The sequence below is a fragment of the Pongo abelii genome, chromosome 12 (genome assembly GCF_028885655.2).
Source record: "Pongo abelii isolate AG06213 chromosome 12, NHGRI_mPonAbe1-v2.0_pri, whole genome shotgun sequence".
NCBI classification, from domain to species: Eukaryota; Metazoa; Chordata; class Mammalia; order Primates; family Hominidae; genus Pongo; species Pongo abelii.
This window is the reverse complement of record NC_071997.2, coordinates 89,137,570-89,161,545: the sequence shown is the minus strand read 5'-3', so window position 1 is coordinate 89,161,545 and position 23,976 is coordinate 89,137,570. Positions and strand designations below refer to the sequence as shown.

General features: G+C 41.3%; 1 protein-coding gene and 1 non-coding gene across 8 annotated transcripts in view; one reads left to right on the top strand and one right to left on the bottom strand.

Annotated features, from left to right (window-relative positions):
- The window catches only part of THADA (THADA armadillo repeat containing), a 361,316-nt gene that overhangs the window by 174,356 nt on the left and 162,984 nt on the right, over window positions 1-23,976 (bottom strand). The gene's annotated exons all lie outside the window — the stretch shown is intronic.
- Window positions 1,550-1,655, top strand: LOC112132153 (U6 spliceosomal RNA). The gene has a single exon (XR_002913962.1). It is a non-coding gene; the product is annotated as a U6 spliceosomal RNA (small nuclear RNA).

Genomic DNA, 23,976 nt, shown 5'->3' with positions numbered 1-23,976 from the left:
TACCGATGAGCCACACTCTGGTCTACTGTTCTCCTCACGCAACAGCTGGAAAAGCATTCCAGATCTACCCTCGGGGTTCTTGGGCTGGGATGAGCTGCGTGTAAGGCAGGAGCTGGGCTGCAGCATATGCAGACTGAATGAAAGAGCTGCACATTCCTCCCAATCGCAAAACCCTTCACAATGTTTCTGCTCGGGCTACACAAACAACCAAGAAATGAGCACATTCAGGCAGCCACTGACTCTTTAAAGGGGGCTGAACATAATAACACTTGGCCCCTCAGCATGTCTCCTTTCCTTGCAGGCAGTGGATGGGTCTGAGAAATCAGTAACAGGCTGGCTTTCCTTTGGTGTTGACTGCTCAAAGGCCAAGTTCTCAAAGTGATTTAATACAGTTGAAACTCACACCATTATCCTTTAGAGCAAGAGATTCCATATTTACAGTGATTGATTTTTCAGTTCACAAACACAGGAACGGGTAGTCATTTTAAGACACTACACAAAGGAATAGAGAGAATTTATCATCTTATTTTTTAAACCCTATTATATACAACCCTACTATATATAGATAGAAGGTTTAGAAAGGAATGCTTTCATTGACATTAAAAAACTTTTTTTTAGCTTTCAAATTTTCTAGAACCTATGATAGCTCTCTATTGTCACATTAAATACATATTCTTATTCTGGTATTCAAAGTACTCTAATTGTAGTCCAAGGCTGACTGGACAAATCAAAGGTGCTGAGTAAATTTTTCTTTGACCAATTTAACTTTTCAGGTGATTATCTCTGAAATGATATTAAAATCTTAGACAATCTAAACATCCTGTGAGTCAAGGGAATGCTCAACATACACCAATTCTATTAACTTCCCTTTTTTGACAATAATCTGTTACATTTATAAAAGATTCTGATATCCACGCTAAAAAGAAGGAAGGAAAAAAGGAAGTGAAGGTAGGAATATTTACTGAGTGCCTGCTAGATGCCAGGCAATGTGCTAGGTACTTTAAAATATTTTCTCTCATTTTTAGTACTCAGATAAACCCTTTAAAATAAAGTACATCATATTATATAAATATAGGTGGGTTTTCACTCTAGATAGTCTATGGGAACATAAAAAGAATGAATTCCCAAATAAAATGTAACCACAACCAAATAAAATGTCTTGTGCCAATTTTTTTGTTGTGATAATGAATGAGGAAACCTTTATAGGCAATTTATCCCACTAATTTCAATGGCTGGAATGCATATTTGCAGGTCTCATACATAAGGAATTGGTAGTCTAAATATGTTTCCTACTGCTCTAACTAGTGTTAAACAAAACAAAGCCCAAAGCTTTATTCAATATTATCTTTAAGGAAGGCAAATTAGTCACCAGGACTTCGAAGCAAGTCACCCACCAAGTTGCAGCCATCAACCAACGTTTACGAAGAACCCCACATCAGACTGCGACAGGTTCCACAAATGCTGTGGCAGTGTCCCCTGGTATCCTCTCTCAGTACTGATCACCTCAGGTCAAATCATTTACAGTCATTCAAAGTACAGTATTGATTTCGTGCTTGCCTCGGCAGCACATATACTAAAATTGGAACGATACTGAGAAGATTAGGTTGCCCCTGAGCAAAGTATAGTATTTATTTAAAGACAAGTTTGAATTGCCCAAGAATAAAAATCTTCAACATTACTAATGACAAGAAAAGACACATACATGTCAGCACATTGGCAGAATCTTCTTGGGCGTAGAAGAAATACACAGTCATCAGCTTTAAGTGACTTTTTTAGTGAAGTGAAACCTACTGTGAAGCAGAAGCACTTACATGGTTTCCTTTGTGTCTCTTACGCAAGGCTACTTTTAAGACATCCTCACATTAAAATATGAGTATCTAACAATGTGGCCACAGCAAGTTACATAATATCCTTTCACATCCTCATCTATAAAAGCTTATTAGAATAAATGATCTCCAAAGTCCTCTTCAAAAACAAAATTCAATCATGGACATTTAAACATTCCAGGCAGATAGCTATCTTTTTTATTTTAAAATATCATTACGACCTCTCTTGTTCCATTGTTTAATCTCATAATATCAATGCTAATAATAAAAGTTTTATGTCTAACACTAACCATACTCAATCTTTCTATAGTTGGAGCCAATTTTCTCTAGTTTGAGCCTCTGTGGAGTTGGAGAACAAATGACCAGTGTTTTCTACACAGAGGAAAACCCTTCATTAACTCTACTGGAATCCCGTCATGAAAGCACCCTTTACTCTTCTGAGGGCTACAACCACTCCAACTCCTTTCATCATGTAGAACCTCTTCTCTAGAATCTCATTAATTATTTTGCATCTACAGAGGGTTAAAAGAATCTTCCAAATGCCATCAGCTAAAACAATGATTGGTGCTACTGCTGTATGAAAGAAATTTGAGTATTTCTTTTAATTTGATTGCTTTGCAGAGACTGCAATTTGTTTTTGCTGAAGCTAATTAATGCCCCTGAATGACCCTCCTCATGTTTCACAGAAACACTTCAAGCTAAAACCAGAAAGAATGAATTTTTAAAAATAATAAAGCACAAGGAAAGCTTTGAAAAATTCCAAAAAATTGCTTTTTTTTTTTGGCCTGGAAAAATGACATAAAAGAGCAACAGATATTGAGATATTAGCAACAGACTCATTCAAGGTATCTTTTCTCAAATGAAAATTGCAATTAGGTAAGTTGAGTCATATTTTAGCATGCCTACAGTATCCCAAATAGACTACTGCCAGTCAGTTTTTAAATACCCCCCTGAGAAAGTCTGACATCCTCCTTTGGTTATCCCAGTACCCGTATTTACACTGCCAGTCAAAAAAATACTTCCTTATACAGTATAATTATACTTTTTCTTGCTGCAATTTAATTTTGTTTTTCTGGTTCTACACGCCAGGGAAACAAATAAATCTATGTCTAAAAGACTTGTATCCAAAATATATTCAGAATAATAAGAAAACAAAAGCAGGCATGATGGCTCACACTTGTAATCCCAGCACTTTGGAAGACTGAGGCAGCAGGATTGCTTGGGGCCAGGAGTTCGAGACCAGCCTGGGCAAAATGAGACCCTGTCTCTACAAAAAATAAAAAAAATAGCCAGGCATGGTGGCATGTGCTTGTAGTCCTAGCTACTCAGGAGGCTGAGGTAGGAGGATTGCTTGAGCTTAGGAGGTTGAGGCTACAGTGAGCTGTGACTGTGCCACTGCACTCCAGCTAGGGTGTCAGATCAAGATCTCATCTCTTAAAAAACAAAACAAAACAAAACAAAAAACAGAGAGAGAGAAGAAAAGAAAGCAAACAACCTGACAGAAAAACTGGGTCAAAGCTTCAAACAGATACTTCAGCAAAGAAGATATATGAATGCCAAATACACGTAAAGATGCCCAACATCCTTAGACATTAGTAAAGTTTAAATTAAAACCCCAGTGAAATACTACTATACACTTACTAGAAAGGCTAAAGTTAAAAAGACTGAGCATACCAAGTGTTGACTAGGATATGGAACAATTAGAATTCTCATACTCTACTAGTGGGAATGTATAATCACTCTGGAAGACAATTTGGCAGTTTCTTAACAAGTTAAGTATATACTCACCACTCAGCTCACCTGTTTAATTCCTGTGTATTTACACTAGAGAAATGAAAGCCTAAGTCCAAAAAGAGACTCCTGCATGATTGTTCCTAGCAAGTTATTTGTTACTAGTTGATGGATACAACACAAATGTCGCTCAACAGCTGAATACACAAACAAATTGCAGTATATCCATACAATCGAATACCATTTGGCAATAAAAATAAGCTACGGATACACCTAACAACATGGCTGAATCTCAAAATAATTATACTGAGTGAAAAAGCCAGACAAAATAGAATACATCCTGTATGAGTCCGTTTACCTAAAATTCTAGGAAATGCAAATTAATGTACAGCGACAGAACATAAAACAATCATTGCCAGGGAGGTGGGGGAGGGGAGGTTGGGTAAGGATTACAAAGGGTGATGGCTATGTTCCTTACCATGACAGTGATGATGGTTTTATGGGTATATAAAAATATCAAATTGTATACTTTAAACATGTGCAGTTTATTTTACATCAATTGTACCCCAATAAAGTTGTTTTTAAAAGAATAATCTTTCATATACATTAGAAAAGTTGTTATATATTCTGTCTTGCTTTCTTAGCCTCCAGCTCCATCTCCAAAACATCTCGTCTTCTCTTCCTCAGATTAAACAAGCCCAGCTATTTCCTTTAAACTTTTACAACCAGAATTAATGTTTCCCTGTGCTCTTTTAAAAAATCAAATCAATAAACACTTAAATCCTAACAATCACACAAGAATTAAAAAACAAAAAAATTTTTTTGGACAATGTTCTGAATCTTTCACATGTTCTAGACAGGCTCAGAGAAGTTAACTGACTTGCCCAGGCTCACAAAGGGAATGAATGTATGAGCTAGGATTCAAAGTCAAGTCTGTCTCACTGCAGAGCCTGTGCTAGTAGCAAAAATGAGTGTTCCCCATCTCTGATATTTTTACCACCATAGAAATTAACAACAATAGCACATATTAAAAGAAATTCAATTTTATTCATTTTAAGGACACTTGACAGCTCCAATTATTCAACCAAGTGATGCCAAATTTGTTGGGCCAGCTTTAATAAACTCACCTGCTGTATTCAGCCGTATGATTTTGTAGTGGTTATCAAGGAAAAAGATTCCCCTCCCCCCAACTTGATTAGATTAAACCTGCTTTCTAATATTTTGAACAGCCTTTTAATTTGCTTATTCCATCGTGAAAAGGTAATTTTCAACACATACCAGTTTTAGTCACCCTAAATTCTGACAGACAGAAGCCAAATCAGTGCATTATTTTTCAATATATTCCAAATGAATGCACAATGGAGACTGCTGTGCAAAGTTAGAAGATGAAACAAAACTGATTACATACACCTATACCCTGCCACTAATTAAAAATATACTAGTGTTACAAGTATACAATTTCAATGGTGGTGGTATCTTTGTTCAGAAGCATGGTACATTACTATATAGCTGAAGCCCTCTAGCATTTAATTAGGTTACTAATTATGAGAAGAATCACATTACCTTCAAGTCTTTCCCTGGATTGTGACCAAGACTTAGTATATTAATTTCATGGTGACTGTGTTTTAAGATGGGAAACATGTCAGTAAGGAATACTGGTCACATCTTTCAAAGTGTCCAGGTGATGAAATTTTAGCTGTGGCAGAGTTTGAGACATTAATTAGAAGAAAATACTGCTAATTCCCACTGCCAATTTTGATGATCAGATGATATTTTATGTTGGATTTTAAACATGAGTAGCATTCAAAGTCTTCACAGGGGATACACACATGAATATAAAAAGAAGAAAATTAAGTGACATTCTTTATTTCCGTTTGAGTTCAATCAATTAACAAATTTAGCCTCAATTCAGTATCATCTTACTCCCCAGCTTTCTTCCTTGCCTATCAAAATAATACAACTAATAATAAAGCCGGTGCAAAATGTATGAGTCACTCTTCAGTCATGCCAAATGCATAATCTTCAACCCAAGATTAAAAATAAAGTGCTATGTGTGAAATTCAATACTGTTTAACTTTTGGGTGCTAAAATATAATATTTCAAAAGAAATTAAACAATCTGGATCACTTCTGTTCATTTTCATGATTTCATCAGCAGATTTCTATGGCTTTGACTACATTTGCTCGTGTTCAGATCCTGGGTAAACTGGTGGAATTTGGCATCACTTAGTTTATAATCTGTATCACCAGTTCGTACAAGTCACAGAAAAGTTCTCCACTCCCCTATATACTTCAAAGCATTTCATTTATTATTCAAATGGTTCTTCTGACAAAATCATTAGTCAAGAAGAAAGTAAAGTAATCTTATTTTTTAAAAGACACACCTTCCACACCAGACTGCTTTAACTAACCATGCTATTCTTGGCAAAGTCTTTATTTCCTAAAGAATACATTTAATTTCAACTTTTCTTACCTCTGAGAAGGTCAGGGCTTGTTTTTACTCGTTTTCACTCAAAGTGAGCTTTTATATATTTTAAGTTTACCTTAACTTCTTCCTAAATCCCTATATTTTCTAGCCTTTTCTAAAGAAAACACTAAATTTAAATATGTGGAAGTTACTGAAGTCATAATGAATGTCTCATAACTATCTTCAAATGATGACAGGTATGAGTGCATGAGTTCAATACACACTTACAGGGAAAAAAGAGACATCTTTTGGTCAGAGTTCCGAGTTAAGGGCATTCGGGGTTAACGATAAAAAAAGCTTCATGATTTGAAATAGGGTTATTTTCTTTATTTCCCTCTCTCCCCTCTTCTCTCCTTTCTATCCTAAAAATTCATACTGTAGCTATGTCATAGGGCTATTTTCTTTACTTTCCCTTTCCTCCCTCCCTTCCTTCTTTCTATCCTAAAATTCATACTGTAGCTATGTCACCAGGTAACATGTTTGCAGGGTCTGAGAAGTTTCTTGGCTTGATGAGAAAAACACAACAGTCTAGTCCTAAAACCCCACCACCACCCCCGCCCCATCACCAGTGAGGCTGAGAGGGTTGGCTGAATCGTAAGTCAGCAGTCTGATTAGCAAAGATGGGTTGGGTTTTGGACAGAACCTAATACAGCAGCATAAGGTGAGATACAAATTTAATACGGTCAAGAAATATATGCTTGGCTACTTAATGGCTGCCAGATACCACAGATGAGGTTATCTTACCTAATACTACATTTCTAGTCGTGGAACATTTCAACAACACTATTTGATAATCAAAGCCTTAGGCACTACTATTTCAGCCATCAAGTGACCCATTGCCACTTCTTTTGGTTCATTTGTAGAAAGAGAGTGGCTATCATGGTTCAGAGTCAATCATTTTCAAGACAGAAAGGGCTCTTTTCCAATCCTAAACTTCCTAGTATGTTCATATGATGGTGACAAAGCGGTCTCTTCATCTTCTTCTGTTCATTAAGGTATTTGGTACTCACAGTCCCACAGTTCTTAAATGGATACATAATGCTTTATATGCAACAGCAATCCCATTCAAAATAATGCAGGCCATGCAGCCCACCCATATTGTACAGTTGGGCCTCAGAATCCTCAGAGGATTGGTTCTAGGACCCGTGAGATGCTCAGGTCCCTTATGTAAAGTATGCACAGTATTTGCATATAACCTATATATATCCTCTGGTACACCTTAAATAATCTCTAGAATACTTATAATATTTAATACAATGTAAATGTTATGTAAGTTATGTTGTATTGTTTTTACATTTACATTATGTTTTATTGTTGTGTTTACTTTTTCTCCAAATGTTTTTGATCTACAGTTGGTTGAATCCATAAATGATTGGATGAGGTCCAACTGTATTTCCAACTGTGACTGAAGCACTGGAGCTGTCAGGAAGTAATATTTACTTTTATTGTGGTAAAACACACATAACCTAAAATTTACCATTTTAACTATTTTTAAGTGTACAGTTCAGTGGCATCAAGTACATTTACCAATGTTTTATTTTAGATTCAACTGGACTCTGGCCTTGATGCGTGGATATCTAGTCATTCATTGGTTAATACTCACGTCTTCACAGATATACATGTCATTCTATTTCCAGGTAACCTCTTGGCTAGGTATTCGAAGTCAGAGTTCATCCAACATACTATGGTTTGTATGCTTGAGGTGAAGAATGAACCACCAAAATGAAGCATTTGTCTATTTCCTTCCAGATGAAAGACAGAAACTTTGATCTTCTCTTTCTCGCCATTAAACCTTTCAGAAAATAAGGAACCCACTATTCCTTGACCTTTGGGATTTTTACAAACTTCAGACTGCAGTTCAGAACATAGACTAGAAACTGTCCAAGAAAAACATGCCCCAAATGAACAGGATATAAACAAAACTGTAACTAGGTAATTAATGGTAGGGACTTGACTCCCCTCACTGCTTCTCTGATAACAATCTGGCACTTTATCAGCAGGGTCTTTTATCTGGAAGGATTCACTGTGTTCTGCTGCTTGGAACTATTCTGGGAAGGCACAAAGACAAGCTTTCATCTTAGAAAGGAAATGGAACTACATCTAGAAGGGGTAAGAAAGAGTTAAAGCTGTAAAAAGAACTCCAAGTCTTTCCCTGCCAGAAAGGAGAGGTAAATGGAAAACACGATGCCCTGTTTCACTGAAAACATCAGAGCAAATTCTAATGGGAAAGAAATCACTGCAGTCTTCCAAAGGTGGCAACTTGCTTTCTCCCTTTGTTTCGAGTTCTACATTTTCTCCCCAATGTATTCTATTTATCTTCCCGTCAAAACCAAAGAAATGTAAACTAATTCATACTATGGCATAAATGACTACTAATAACTTTTAAGTAATTTATGTTCCACTGAGGTGTCCATTTTAGAAGGGATCAAAACCATATACTAAAAGAATGAAAATCTCCAAGGTTTAGCTCATAATGGAGGAGGCACCTGAGAAAATTAAGTGGGTAGAGGGCACTGCTTATGACCTGTCAAATCATTTAATATAGGTTTCAATTACCCTAGGGGTAAAGCTGGTCTGGGTCAGTGACTACAGTGGAGTCAGATCTGGCCCTTCCAGTGGCATCATTCCTAGGGAAAAAGGGACTGTTAATGGGAGTATGTATTCATTAGTAGTAGTACAACGTGCTCCCTTTATTCTGTCTCCAAGCATGGGCACTCCACTCAGATCTCATAACAATGTCGTGGATTGGTTATGGAAGAACTCAGGAAAAAACAGGGATTTAAATTCCTCATCCTACTTAGAACTCAGGAATATTTATCCAAGGTTGGGCCAGGGTGGGTGGCCAATTACAAAATCTAGAGCCTGGGGCTTCTGTGCCAGATCATGGATTGCCCAGCGACACTAGTTCTCTTCTGTCAGGCTGTGGAGCCCCCGAGGTTCATATCTAGGGCCCTCGTGACACTTCACGGTGGGTCAGGCAAGGAGGAGGACACAAGGAAGCTGCTCTGCTGGCTAGCTTTCAACGGGGAATTCTATCAGGACATGGCATTCTGAAGTTGCTACTTTAGAGACATGTTCAACCATGAAGCAGAATGCAAATCTCTCTCTAGTCTTTTCAAGTTTTTCTTAAGTCCAGTTTTCATTCTGGCTACAAATTGAATTCTGATGTCTTAAATCACGCAGAAAAAAGGGTGGGGGGATAATAAATGATTGAATTATAATAATTATATGACCCTGAAGCTTAACTAGAAAAAATAATTCTATTTCTTAAGTTTCTCTTCAGTAGAATTATGCAGGTTATAATTAGTATTAAGTCAATTTTACTTTTCATTTTATCCAAACCAGAAAGAAGCTGAGCAAAAGGGATTCTCCTGGGAAAAAAAATGAATAAACATTCAAGCAAGAAACAAACCAGTGCTACTCACACATCACCCAAAAACACAGATTAGTGTCTGAAAATATTTTCTGCCCACTGTTTTGTAAATTCTTTTCTTGTCTGTGGTGACACATCCCTCAGTAACAATTCAACTTTTCCTGGGCTACCCAGATGTATTTTTCCACAGTTTCTGCTAAAACAGATGCTTCTTTCCTGTATGATTTAATAACCAAAAGGGAGCAGGCTTATTTACACAGTAGCCTCTAGATTTCATACAAATATACATTTTGTTAATGCTCCAGACACTGTAGAGACTGAATAGAAAAATCTCATTAATGTGGGCATACCTATTTTTGGTTTTGTGATTATTCAGACTGAGGCCTACTATAGCCTACTGTAGGACTGAGAGTTTTCATCTAAAGTAGACAGAAATGTGGCATCTCTTGGGGGCTGGTGGTCAGGGCACAAATGTCCCAGATCAGGAATTTTCCCTAATGCAAAAACCCCAGGGGACACAGCTCATCCTCCGTGTACCCTCCACACAGGTTTTGGCTGGTAACCTTTGGATAATTATGAAAAGAGGGAAGTAGGACTATGTACATAAAAGATATAAAACGGGCAAACAAAGGGGGGTGTGAACCCACTTCAGAGGCCTTGGAGTACAGACGACCAACTAACAACTTAACCAGATGCTATTGTTATTTACCCATTAAAGCAGTTTCCTAAAGTTATTATATGCAATCCTAAGTAACAAAACCTTCCTTTCATACTATTCAGTAATGTAAACACTTCACAGATTTAGATTTCCTTTTTTTCCAAATCAGTTTACAATTAGTGCATAAGAAAACATTGGCAATTTAAAGAAGTTTCAACACGAATTGATATCCTCATGACTGTTTTCTTTATAAGAGAGTAAAAAGAGAAACCCATCAAGTTACTATATGTGAAAGTACACTCTAAAGTTAAATTCTTATGTAAACATTTGCTATTACTGTTTTTTCTAGCAACCCTAAAGATTTTCAAAATTATGTAAAGCAGTGGAAACTTAAGATGACATACTAAAGACAGATAGAAAACATATTTTCTAAGAGTTTAAAAATTATGCATAAATAGCAGCCCACAAATAATCTCATTAAGATTTTAGGCTTCTTAGCCTCAAGCTACATTCTCTCTTTACTAAGACACTTATAACTGTGCAATGACCCATGATTTCCTATTATAATAAGGAAAATTTCCTTTGTAAGAAATTCTCAGTGTTTCTCAAGAATCTCAAAACTTCAGTTGAGCCAGTTTTATTTAGCAACCTGTCACAACCACTTAAGCTTTATTGCAAGTTTTTCTTCCTTTTCTCCTGATTTCAGATTAGAAAATGAGACTACTGCCAACGTAATGCCCAAGGGGGGAAATATCTCAAGAAAGCAAAGTAAGTCCAAATGTTTGTTAGGTAAAGCTGCAGGTTAATTTTGGCATGCTGAGAACTACCCTGTCATACTTCACAGATACAGCATCATAAACAGATGAGCAAAAGCAAGTATTACAGTGTTAAGAGCTAGAATAGCTAAAGCAGTCGCTAACAGCATGGGTTCTAGAGTCAGATTGGGTTCAAATTCATGCCTTATCACCACCAGTATGAGCTAGGTAGGACACATTTAGAAAGTTCCTACTGCCCAACATTCCCCCCTCTGTGGAATGGGATAATAACGACAATGACTTGATAGTGTTGTCATCATGATTAAATGAGTTAATATGTGTAAAGTCCTAAAATATTGCCTGGCTTATAGTAAACATTTGCTAATTATTATCATTTATCACTAATCAGGATGGAAAAAATAGGAGCAAAAAAGAGATAAAAAGCATCATCAAAAAGGATACCTCATTATGCCAAAAACCATATCTGTCTGATTCACCACTCTATTTCTAGTGCCTGAAACATAATTGTTTTCAATAAATATCTGTTGAGTGAATAAATAAATGAATTTGCCCTGACTCCTTAGGGAGTCACTTTTTGACTGTGTGCATATTATGTCTACTCTCTCTGGGCCTCGGCTTTTCACCTCCAAAGAAAAGTACCAGCACCTGCTACTTGCTACCTCAAACTGATGATAATCAACGTAAGAAGCAAAGCAAATCATTTCAAACTTACTGGAGGGCTTTCAGAAGTCAGTGATTTTTTAAACCAATGCTCTTTTGTTACTGGGTATGCATGAACACAGTCACTGACAGCGGGAGGAACCTCTGTGACACCCTGAGTCCTGATTCTGATATGTTTCCCTTAAAGAAGTCCCCTGACTGCAGCTACCCAGGTAGAGCAAGATGTCAGACATTGTACTAGGCCCTAAAAGAAGGCTGCTCAAACTTCAGTGTGCAGAGGTAATCGAAATTCTCAACTTTTGGATGTGTGTGAGACACGCAGAAGAAGCTGTCCAATAGAAAGTTGAACTTGTGATTCTATATGAGTTCTAGATCTAGGACTAGGTAAGTGTAGGTGAGTGATAACCCCAGAGAGAGCATGCAAAGTGAAAAAGAAAAGGTTTGAGGGCAGGACAAACAGGTACATCAATGTTTCAGAGGCAGCGGGAGGAAGGGGGCCCTCCAAGGAGAGAAAGAAATAACGGCCAGAGAAGCCACAGAAGAAAGAACTCAAGAAGAAAGGAGTCTGCAATAGCATCAAACACCAGGGAAAAAGCAGAAATGAGAAGGAATGAAAACCACCCAGTGGCTTTTTAAATAAGGAGGTCACTCCTATTTACCTTTGTTGGTGCAGTTTAGTGAGGCGGTGGAAGAAGCAGCCAGGCTGCAGTGGGTTAAGGAGGGGAAAAGTGGAGACTAAACACAGACCACCTTTTCCAAGAGCCTGGCTATAAAACAAAGGAGAGGACTGTGGGTGGAGTGGGTTTCTCCATGGAGAGAACTCACACCTGATGGCCTCCACATCTTCTCTTGCAAATGAGAGGTGATGAGAGTAGGGGTGTTGGGTTGGGCAAGGGCACAAAGTAGGCCCTCAGTAAATACACTTAATGGAAGGATGAACTGGTGATGAAGAGTGATCACAATATAAAGAGACAGAGAAGAATAAATGGTGAAGAAGACAATGTCTATACCTGGTTGGAAGGGAGGCAAGATGAGCAGTCAAGAGTCACAATGTTCAAAGTGAGTAAGGAAAAAGTAAAAGGATGTGAGGGTGAAGGTATCCTGAGCAGCTGATGTAACATGTGTAGCTTGTTTTTACTAGAAGATTAGAAATAGACAGGTGGGGGCCAAGGCGCAGAGGGAAAGGGAAAACCTATTCCAGTCAGAGAAAGCTAACCGAAACACACTATGTCATTATTTTTCCTCGTCCTCATTTGAAACCTTCTATAATTTATCTTTACCTTCTTATTCTATTTCCCAATTTCATATTTTCTTCTGGAAGAAAAAAACACATTTTTGATCTAAAATGTTCCCTACTGTGTAGGATGACTGCCTATCAGTTGGCACTTGGGGCTTGGTAATGTGAAATCCTTCAATTCAGCATTAAAAATGCCTGCAGAGCACCTTCGCTACAATTTTTGAGAAGCAATTTAAGAACAAGGAAATAAAAGTTCTGTATGGAAAAACACTGTTAAGATACTTTAAAATGTTTAAGTATTACTAAATTTAAATTTTTTTCCCACTACAATTCATTACTTCCATAAGACTTAAATGCAACACTCAGGACAAATACTGTTCTGTATTAAAGTTACCAAAGATGCACCATCAATGGTTTCTCCTGTTAAACAGCAAACCATTTATTTTGTGAATTTCCTGGGTCGCCCTTGGTTCAAGTGGAAGCAAAGCTCTTTATGATGCCTTCCAAGTTATGAATCAAAACTCTCCATCACAATCTTCCCCTGTTGGATCCCCCTGACTTTTAACTCCTCTCACATGACTTGTTAATCACCACGGGTGATTTCTAAAAGTCCCTGAGATGGCAGACTGAACTCTCACATTTCTTCCAGCCTTGCTATTTGGGAAAGCCTCCTGGACTTCTCCAACCCACTGATGCTCTTCCCCTTCTTTGTAGGCCTCAGCCCTTAGTGTATATGTCATATAATTAAGTGGTTAATATACACAGTAAAAGGTTCACAAGCATGTATTTTACCTTATTAGCTAGATGGTAAGTTCTTTAAGCATAAAGACCTTTTTCTTTACTTTGCATCTTACCCAAGACCTAACACTAGCTAGGTACACAATGAATGTTTAACAAATACTTGGTTAACCAATTAACTGATTAGATTCTAACTTCTAGTATGAATGGCAGCAATAGGCCATAGATTATCATCATTGTCAGAAATTTCACCTAAGAATGGGACTGTGTGCAGATCCAATCACTTGTTCTAACATGACCTGAACTGGCCTGTTGGGATAACAGATAACACTGAAGAAAAGCTGGTCCCTACAAGTTCTGTTTTTCTAGTTTGCTTTGTCAATGCATTCCATAAGAGGTGAACTCCTCATTCCTTCTGCTCAAAAACATATTTAGAAAATGGTCTTAAAGAGATCTGGCACCAGAAATGAAGTTGGCCAGGCCCCTATCTAGGAACTAACAGATAAAAATTGGTGACAGATAACAAGGTATCTTTTTATGCCAGAACTATTTGCAAAAAAAGACACATAATACGAAACATAATTTCACACTACACGCTGAACCTCAGCTACCCTGGGTAGAATTCAGAAATTCAGAGGGCCATGAGTACAGCCCTCCAAATAAAGTGCTAGGCACAGTAAAAAGGAGGCAGAGTAAGTAGCTGCCCAAACAATGTGATTTCCCCAGCATTAGGAAACAACCTTCCAATCTCTGCTTCTAGATCCTGCCTATATAAGGCCTAAAATGCCACCATTAGAGTTTTACTGCTTTATTTCAAAATGTATGTATCTGTAATATACAAATACCCCATGGAAGATAACACTGGGGGCATTTACATGTTTTGCAAGTTTGGCCTACAAGAAAAGAAGAAAACTGAGCAGCACTGAACACCTGTGCCTCAACAATCTGGTCCCAAGCCTGACCTGGTATCAGACAGTCACATAGTGAAACCAAGGGGCCAGGGTTTCCACAGAATGGTGGGATAGCAGAACCCTTTTTTCACCCAACAACTGTTAGCAGATTAGGATGGCTGGGCAGCGGGGGAAGGGTGGGGGCATACTCCTTTCCTATAATTCCCTTCTCTGAACCTCATGGAATTTAGTAGTAACCACAGACCAGGTGGAGTGCTGGCCAGGGCAGGAAGTTCTATGTCAACAGTACTGGCAAAGCCCTATTTCTCAGGTGTTTCTACTTACTGTAATGAGCAAGGCTTTGAGACTCCTGTACTCTCTCTCCAGGCAACTCTGTTCAAGATACTTTGGGAAATTGGAACAATAAAGAGTTATCTATTATAACCATTCTTTAGAAAAGCATCTCTGACTTCTCAAAGACTCAGATGTTCTTTTGCTTGTTAGAAAATGTGGCTTAAGCCAACATCTGGAATGGAGAAAAATACAGCAACCACAAAAAAAGATAATTAAATTAATAAAGAATGCTTTTCAGACATAACATCTCATAGGCCAAAAATATGTTTTCAGAACTATCCAGAACACAGTTATAGAAGTTACTTAAAGGCTAAATTTTAGTAGATTAATTCCTGGAGGGCACCATTTAAGAGCAAACCACTGTGACTTTTTGAGCCATGACAAGAATGGCATCCCAACTTCTTTTCTTTGAGAGAGCAAAGGACCCATAAACAAAAATGTACAAATATTGTCACAAGATTAGAGGCAGGTTGATCATTTCATTCACTGAACATTCAGAATCCACAGCTGAGTTGTTCACTTATTCTGAAATAAGGCATGCCAAACAGATACCTTGATGATATCCAGTCCAACCTCAGGTGTGCCGCAGATAAATGCTCAACATGTGATCAGTTTTCCGTGAAAACTTAACACTTTTGCTGATGGGCAAACTCCATATTATGGAAATATGTTCTTTTCCTTGAAAGAGAATACTAATTTTCACAAAATTCTTTAAATTAAAAGCTGAAATCTATCTTCCATTTTCCCATTGGGAGCAAAAAAGAGGAATTATGCGCCTTCTGCCATATGGCAGTCTCTCAAATATACAAAGACCATTTTCATGTTGCCACTAAGTCTTCTCCAGTCTAACTGTTTCCAGATGTTTGCTTTCCTCCTCATCTTGGTCACCTCCCCTCGACAGATACTAGTTTATCAGTGACCTTCCTAAAATGGGGAGCCCAGAACAGAATAATAAGGAGAATAACGTGGGTTTAGGCTAACCAACAGAGTCCAGGGGGACTACAGCCCCCACTGTCTGGAAGCAGCAACAGTGTCATGCTGCTTTCTCATGGTTCACCAGGATATCTCATTCACCAAGATATTTTTTCCCCCACAAAAACTGCTATGAAGCCAGAGAGCCCTCATTTTGTATGTATATAATTTTGCCTTTTCTTTAAAAAATCAGAATGATATATGTCTCTATTAAATGTTATCTTGATAGTCTCAGCCCATCAATCCAGTCTTTCATGGCTTTTTTTGGGGGACAGGGTCTCGCTCTGTCACCCACGCTGGAGTGCAGTGGCCCAATCACAGCTCACTTGAGCTGCCTTGACCTCCTGAGCTCAAGCAATCCTCCCACCGCAGCCTCCCAAGTAGCTGGGACTACAGGCGCAAATCACCAAGTCTGGCTAATTTTTAAAATTTTTTGTAGAGACAGCTTCTCCTTATGTTGCCCAGGCTGGTCCTGGCTATTTTGAATCTTACTTTTAAATGATGAACTGCATCAGACATACAAAACAATGACAACAACAAAAAGAATCTAGAGAATAAGATGACATTCAAGCATTTGCCCAATGCCCAATTTAAGAACACATCACAAATAAAATTGAAGCTTCTAGTACATGGCTCCTCAATTTCATCCCTTTCCTCCCCATTCAGAGGTAATGGTTTTATGCCTGAATTTGTGTTTGTCAGTCCTATGCTTGAAGGTTATTTTGAATCTTAATTCGCTCACAAATTTGATTAGTATGCAATCTAGTTTGTCTTCATTTTTTTTATGGCTACTTTTAGCTATTAACAGCATAATCATAAAGTATCATGCTATAAAGTTGCAAGAGATTCTTTCCCTATCTCCTCAAAAGAATTTTTACTTGGACTTTCCAGCATTTGAAGCTATGTCACCAGCATCAGTCTTTTGACTTCATATACCTACCAAATAGGTAGCTTTACTTTCTTTCTTTTTTTCTTTTTTTGAGACGGAGTCTTGCTGTGTCACTCAGGCTGGCGTGCAGTGGCACAATCTCCGCTCACTGCAAGCTCTGCCTCCTGGGTTCACGCCATTCTCCTGCCTTAGCCTCTCGAATAGCTGGGACTACAGGCGCCTGCCACTATGCCCGGCTAATTTTTTGTATTTTTGTAGAGACGAGGTTTCACCGTGTTAGCCAGGATGGTCTCGATCTCCTGACCTGGTGATCCACCCGCCTCAGCCTCCCAAAGTGCTGGGATTACAGGCATGAGCCACTGTGCCCGGCCCTAGTAGCTTTATTTTCAAAAAGCTGAATGCTATGGTAGTGGTGTTTATCAAGTATGTTACCAATATTTGAAGTTTTGATACCATTGCTTTTTTCAAAAATTTTTTCCTTTTTTCTTGTTTTTTAAATTATACTTTAAGTTCTAGGATACATGTGCATAATTTGTCTTCATTTAAGTACATAATTCAAATGTTGAATAAAGCTACATTGTTAGCATCTAGCCTAGTAATCCCATCAAAATAATGAGGTGACTCGGGCATGATATTTTCTTAGGGAATCCTTACTAGTGCTCAGTGAATAAAGTGCAAAGAACTCCCAAGTGACATATTCAATAATTCAGTAAAAAACTATCAATATCAACACAATTGTCTGGTCACTAATAAAATATGCCTTTACCCCTCTCTTCTGAAAAATCCTTCTGCGGGGTCCTGGCACAACATTCTCACCCCACCTTTCCCAAAAATTACTGACATGGTACTGGGCTCACTTGCCCCCAAGGCTGTCATTTATCTGGGTGCAGGGATGTGTCCTCCCTCACAGGACACGGTGCTCTTTTTCTATTGCTTCAACTACATCTGACTTCAGGGTCTTCCCTCTGGCTTACTGAAAAACCACGGGTTGAAAAAGTTTGTCTATCACCATTATACTATCAACCCCTTCCTCTCTCTAAAATTTTTCTTAACAAGCAAACCAGGGAGCTTTTATCCTCTATTTTGTAAGCAGAATTATCCCCATTATATAGATCTACGGCCTGAAACACACAGAGGCTGCTCTCCTACATGGCTCCTCCATTCATGCTACGTTAACCTGGGAGGCTTTCCCCAACATGTTTTGGCTTGTTTGTAATTCCATAACCTTGAACAGAAAAATGGCACCTCCCCCCTACTTCTATTCTTATCAATCCAGGGTCCTCTCATTTGGCTTTAAAGCCTGCAACAGGGTAGCTGCAAGGTAGTCCTCTATAGTGGCTCACTGGAAGGCAGTTAGAGGAGACAAGTTCACAGTGCAGGAAGGTGGCCAGAGGCTCCTGAGGGCAGAGGGAAACTAGGTAACATCCAGTTCAACACCTTAATGGATAGAAAAGGAAACGGATGGTCAGAGAGGTGAAGTCACAATAAAAGCAAATGTCAGAGCTCATATTCGAACCCAAGACTCCTCAAAGTCCAGGTAACACACAGAACCCAGCCGAGTCTCTTTTCTATAAAAATAGTAACTGGAGGGATACAAAATGTGGCTCTAATATTGAGTACTTCATAGATACACAGACTGATCCAACACAAAAAGTCTCACTTCCAGATTACTTTCATTTTTCTGTTAATCTAACTCTGTGCCCAAACTGGGGTGAGGCAGAGAAAGGTAACAAAAAATAAACAAATGAAAGAACCCCACAGCTGCTGCATGGAAGGAAAGTAAGATTTATTTTGCAAGAATAAGCATTGAGTATTACAGAATGGCATAGTAATGGTGAATGGCAAGATGAGGAGATTAAGTAACAAACGCTACAGACATTCAAAGGGAGAGGTGATCAGGAGCTGAGGTAGAGAGAAAGTGATGAGGACATTACTTCTCAGCAGTATTTTAACCACTGTCTGCCTCATTTATCTCTTCTATAAAGCAAATCTTGTTCTCTATTCATCTACAAGGATTCTGGGAAAACAGAGCAGAGAGAAACATCACGTGAAGCCTTGAAGGAGAGTTTCCAGTATTACAATCACAAATGAAGTAGAAGCCAACTATTGTCTACTGCAAAAACCCCAACTCTGTGCCATGGAAAATAAGGTCTTTCAACTTCATAATCTCAGTAAGGAACAAAGCGATAATCCCTCAATTTTTGTAACTTTCAAGGAAAAGGAAAGGAGTCAATGTCATTTCCCAATGCCACAGGCTTAAAAGGACCAACAAACTCTTAAGTTTTTGCACCCCCAACTCCCTCTTTTTTAAGGCTGGTAAAAATCAAAAGATTCCATGAAATATTTTAAAAATACATAAAACGTATTTTCCAATGCTGTGATTACTGGCTAGAGATCCATATTTCAACTAAAAAAGTTTCCACTGAATAGGTTCCTCTGGATGATTTCTACTGCCACATGTTTAGTTAATATTGTATTGCTGGCCAGGTGTGGTGGCTCACACCTATAATCCCAGGATTTTGGGAGGCTGAGGCAGGTGGATTACCTGAGGTCAGGAATTAGACACCAGCCTGACCAATATGGTGAAACCCCATCTCTACTAAAAAAATACAAAAATTAGCCAGGCGTGGTGGCAGGCGCCTGTAGTCCCAGCTACTTGGGAGGCTGAGACAGGAGAATTGCTTGAACCCGGGAGGTGGAGGTTGCAGTGAGCCGAGATCGTGCCACTGCACAGGGCGACAGAGCAAGGCTCATATCAAAAAAAAAAAAAAAAAAAAAAAAATTGTATTGCTATTTGTATTTCAATATCTCTCAAAAGTGCTGGGCGTGGTGGCTCACACCTGCAAGTAAGTCTAGCACTTTCAAAGCCTGAGGTGGGCAGATCGCTCAAGGTTGGGAGTTCCAGGCTAGCCTGACCAATATGGTGAAACCTCATCTCTAGTAAAAATACAAAACTTATTTAGGTTGGCGCAAAAGTAATTGTGGTTTCTGCCATTAACTGGGCATGGTGGCGTGCACCTGTGGTGGCGTACACCTGTGGTCCCAGCTACTCAGGAGGCTGAGGCAGGAGAATCACTTGAACCCAGGAGGTGGAGGTTGCAGTGAGCCAAGATCATGCCACTGTACTCCAGCCTGGGCGACAGAGTGAGACTCCATCTAAAAAAAAATAAAAAATAAAAATATCAGAGAAAAGAAAAGCAAGCCAGGCACAGTAGTGTGCACCTGCAGTCCCAGCTACCTGGGAGGCTGAAGCAGGAGGATCACTTGAGCTCAGGAATTCAAGGTCCATCTGGTCGACATAGTGGGATCCTAGCTCTCTAAAAAAAGCAAGAAAGAAAAGGAGAAGGGAAAAGGAAAGGAAAGGAGATTTCACTGAAAACTTGTCTAAAGAGAACAATGACTAAATGGATTGGGGTAAAAAAACGTACTGAAAGTCATCTGCAGTGAAAATAAGCAAAAAAAGAAAAAAAAAAAAGAAAAAACAGGTGGTGGGGGGCAGGGGAAGGGGGCTGCAAGTAGGAGAGATCCTTTAAAAAGTGCCTCAAAAGGGCAGTGAAGGGATTTCTCTTGCAGGTATTAATCAGATCTCAGTTACCTACAATAGAAGGCACGTTTGGTCTTAACTGAAACTCATATACATGCAAGTAACCACACTGGTGTAGAGGGGGTAAAGAGCCCTGTCCAAGTGTCACAGTTAGTGACTAGAAAGTCTTTTCAGAGGCCAAAAAGTCCCTGGGCTTACATCTCTGAGTTCCCTTTCACAATCAAGTTTCAAGTTCCAGTCAAAGAGCTCTAGGTAACCACATATGCCTCAAACCTAGGACTATAGAGTCCTGAACAAAGGCCCAGGACTCAGAGACCTGATTTGTCTAAGCTCTCCTGGGCCTTTGTTCAGGACTCTATGGTCCTAGGTTTGAGGCATATGTAGTTACCTAGAGCTCTTCAACTGGAACTTGAAACTTGCTTGTGAAAGGGAACTCAGAGATGTATGCCCAGGGACTTTTTGGCCTCTGAAAAGACTTTCTAGTCTCTAGAAAGCCCAGAGAAGCAGGCCCTGGTGAGCTGCTTCAGAGAGCCAGTCAAGGCTCTTTTTAAAGCATGAATTACTCTGCTTTGCGGTACCTGAACTGAAGAATGAATTAATGGTCTTAAATAGAAAGCATCACATTCACATGGCAAAGGACTGTGTATCTGGATGCAGCACAACATCAGAACATAAAATACACTGGATTTTTTAAAAGTTGTATACAAGATGTTGGGATTGACATTATAAGTTCTGTCCCAAGAGGATGCAACAATCATAATGGCATACATGTATAACTTTGGAAAATCCACATCAGTAACTTCTAAGACTTAAATCAACGAAGAAAATCAACAGAGCAATAAGCTTAGATATACTCTTAAACATGGGATAAAGGAGTAAAACTACATATAATACTTACAAATACCTTACAGAGAGGAAGGAAATAGCAGGTAAGTACACATAAATCAAAGGGAAACAAAAAGCTGTCGCTGGCGCTTTTAATCTTCTTCTCATTGTGCAATTCACTTTTAGCAGTCAGAGCAACCTTTGCACTACTCCCACAAACTGAAATTTTTTTTCTTTAGCCAAACTCATAGTATCCATGAGCCCGATGAGAACCCTTCCAAGTACATAAATTACCCTTAACAATGGTACAAAAATAAAACACTGCTGACCCACTGTGCATACACCCATCCATCTTTTTAGCTATTACCCCAGGTCAAAACAGCCCACTCTTTATCACAATCAGAACCACAAGCACTGCCTGGAATGATAGGTTTTATGATCAGCCTTTCACTTTCTTCATGAATAATATTCTCAGAGGTCATCTAAATCAAATGCATACAGTTTTATCACATTCACTGCTTTTTAAAAATCTGTTTATAGTTCACCTCGCCAGTGAACATTCTGGGGTAGCATGAGTTGTCCCTGTGGTAGGCTGATGAAACCCCAAACTAACTAAATCTAGGGCCTTCCACTTTACCACAGAAGGTGGCCAAGAAAGAAAAGCCAGGCTTCCTCTGTATCTGGCCACAAACCAATCCTATAACCCCAGGCAATTGTCACCATGTGCCACACATGGTTAACCAATCCAATCAGTCACTTTTCCTACAGGAAAAGCAAAATAAGGAACAGATCCCACCACTGGTAGAGACACTACATCTAGCCCTCTCCCTCTCCCTCTCCCTCTCCCTCTCCCTCTCCCTCTCCCTCTCCCTCTCCACTGGTAGAGACACTACATCTAGCCCTCTCCCCTCTCCCCTCTCCCCTTTCTTCGGTCTCCCTCTCCTTCTTTTTTCGGTCTCCCACTGTTATCGAAGCTGGACTGTACTGCCATGATCTCGGCTCGCTGCAACCTCCCTGCCTCGGGCTCCTGTGACTCTCCTGCCTCGGCCTGCCGAGTGCCTGGGATTGCAGGCGCGCGCCGCCACGCCTTAATGGTTTTTGTATTTTTGGTGGAGACGGGGTTTCGCCGTGTTGACCGGGCTGGTCTCCAGCTCCTGGCCTCGAGTGATCTGCCTGCCTCGGTCTCCCGAGGTGCTGGGATTGCAGACGGAGTCTCGCTAACTCAATGCTCAATGGTGCTCAGGCTGGAGTGCAGTGGTGTGATCTCGGCTCGCTGCAACCTCCACCTACCAGCCTCCTGCCTTGGCCTCTTAAAGTGCTAAGATTACAGCCTCTGCCCCGCCGCCACCCCGTCTAGGAAGTGAGGAGCATCTCTGCCTGGCCGCCCATCGTCTGGGATGTGAGGAGCCCCTCTGCCCGGCCTCCCTATCTGGGAAGTGAGGAGCGCCTCTGCCTGGCCGCCCATCGTCTGGGATGTGAGGAGCGCCTCTGCCCGGCTGCCACCCCGTCTGGGATGAAGTGAGGAGCGCCTCTGCCCGGCTGCCCCGTCTGGGAGATGAGGAGCACCTCTGCCCGGCCGCCCATCGTCTGGGATGTGAGGAGCGCCTCTGCCCGGCCGCCCATCGTCTGGGATGTGAGGAGCGCCTCTGCCCGGCTGCCCCGTCTGGGAGATGAGGAGCACCTCTGCCCGGCCGCCCCGTCTGGGAGGTGAGGAGCGCCTCTGCCTGGCCGCCACCCCGTCTGGGAGGAAGTGAGGAGCGCCTCTGCCCGGTTGCCCCATCTGGGAAGTGAGGAGCGCCTCTGCCTGGCCGCCACCCCGTCTGGGAAGTGAGGAGCGCCTCTGCCCGGCCGCCACCCCATATGGGAAGTGAGGAGCGCCTCTCCCTGGCCACTCCATCTGGGAGGTGAGGAGCGCCTCTGCCCGGCCGCCCCGTCTGGGAGGTGAGGAGTGCCTCTGCCCGGCTGCCACCCCGTCTGGGAGGAAGTGAGGAGCGCCTCTGCCTGGCCGCCACCCCGTCTGGGAGGAAGTGAGGAGCGCCTCTGCCTGGCTGCCCCATCTGGGAAGGGAGGAGCGCCTCTGCCCAGCCGCCACACCGTCTGGGAAGTGAGGAGCGCCTCTGCCTGGCCACCCCGTCTAGGAGGTGAGGAGCACCTCTGCCCGGCCGCCCAGTCTGGGAGGTGAGGAGTGCCTCTGCCCGGCCGCCCAGTCTGGGAAGTGAGGAGCCCCTCTGCCCGGCCGCCCAGTCTGGGAAGTGAGGAGCGCCTCTGCCCGGCCGCCCGGTCTGGGAAGTGAGGAGCGCCTCTGCCCGGCCGCCCAGTCTGGGAAGTGAGGAGCGCCTCTGCCCGGCCGCCCCGTCTGGGAGGTGAGGAGGGCCTCTGCCCGGCTGCCACCCGGTCTGGGAGGAAGTGAGGAGCGCCTCTGCCCGGCTGCCACCCGGTCTGGGAGGAAGTGAGGAGCGCCTCTGCCCGAGCAGCCCCGTCGGGGAAGTGAGGAGCGCCTCTGCCCGGCCGCCCCGTCTGGGAGGAGAGGAGCGCCTCTGCCCAGGTGGCCCCGTCTGGGAAGCGAGAAGCGCCTCTGCCCGGCCGCCCTGTCTGGGAGGTGAGGAGCGCCTCTGCCCGGCTGCCCTGTCTGGGAGGTGTACCCAACAGCTCCGAAGAGACAGCGACCATCAGGAGCGGGCCATGAGGACGATGGCGGTTTTGTTGAAGAGAAGGGGAGGAAGTGTGGGGAAAGGAAGGAGAGATCAGATTGTTGCTGTGTCTGTGTAGAAAGGGGTGGGCATAGGAGACTCCATTTTGTTCTGACTAGGAGAAATTCTTCTGCCTTGGGATGCTGTTGATCTATGGCCTTTCCCCCAGCCCCATGCTCTCTGAAACATATGCTGTGTCAACTCAGGGTTAAATGGATTAAGGGCGGTGCAAGATGTGCTTTGTTAAACAGGTGCTTGAAGGCAGCATGCTCTTTAAGAGTCATCACCACTCCCTAATCTCAAGTACCCAGGGACACAAACACTGCAGAAGGCCGCAGGGTCCTCTG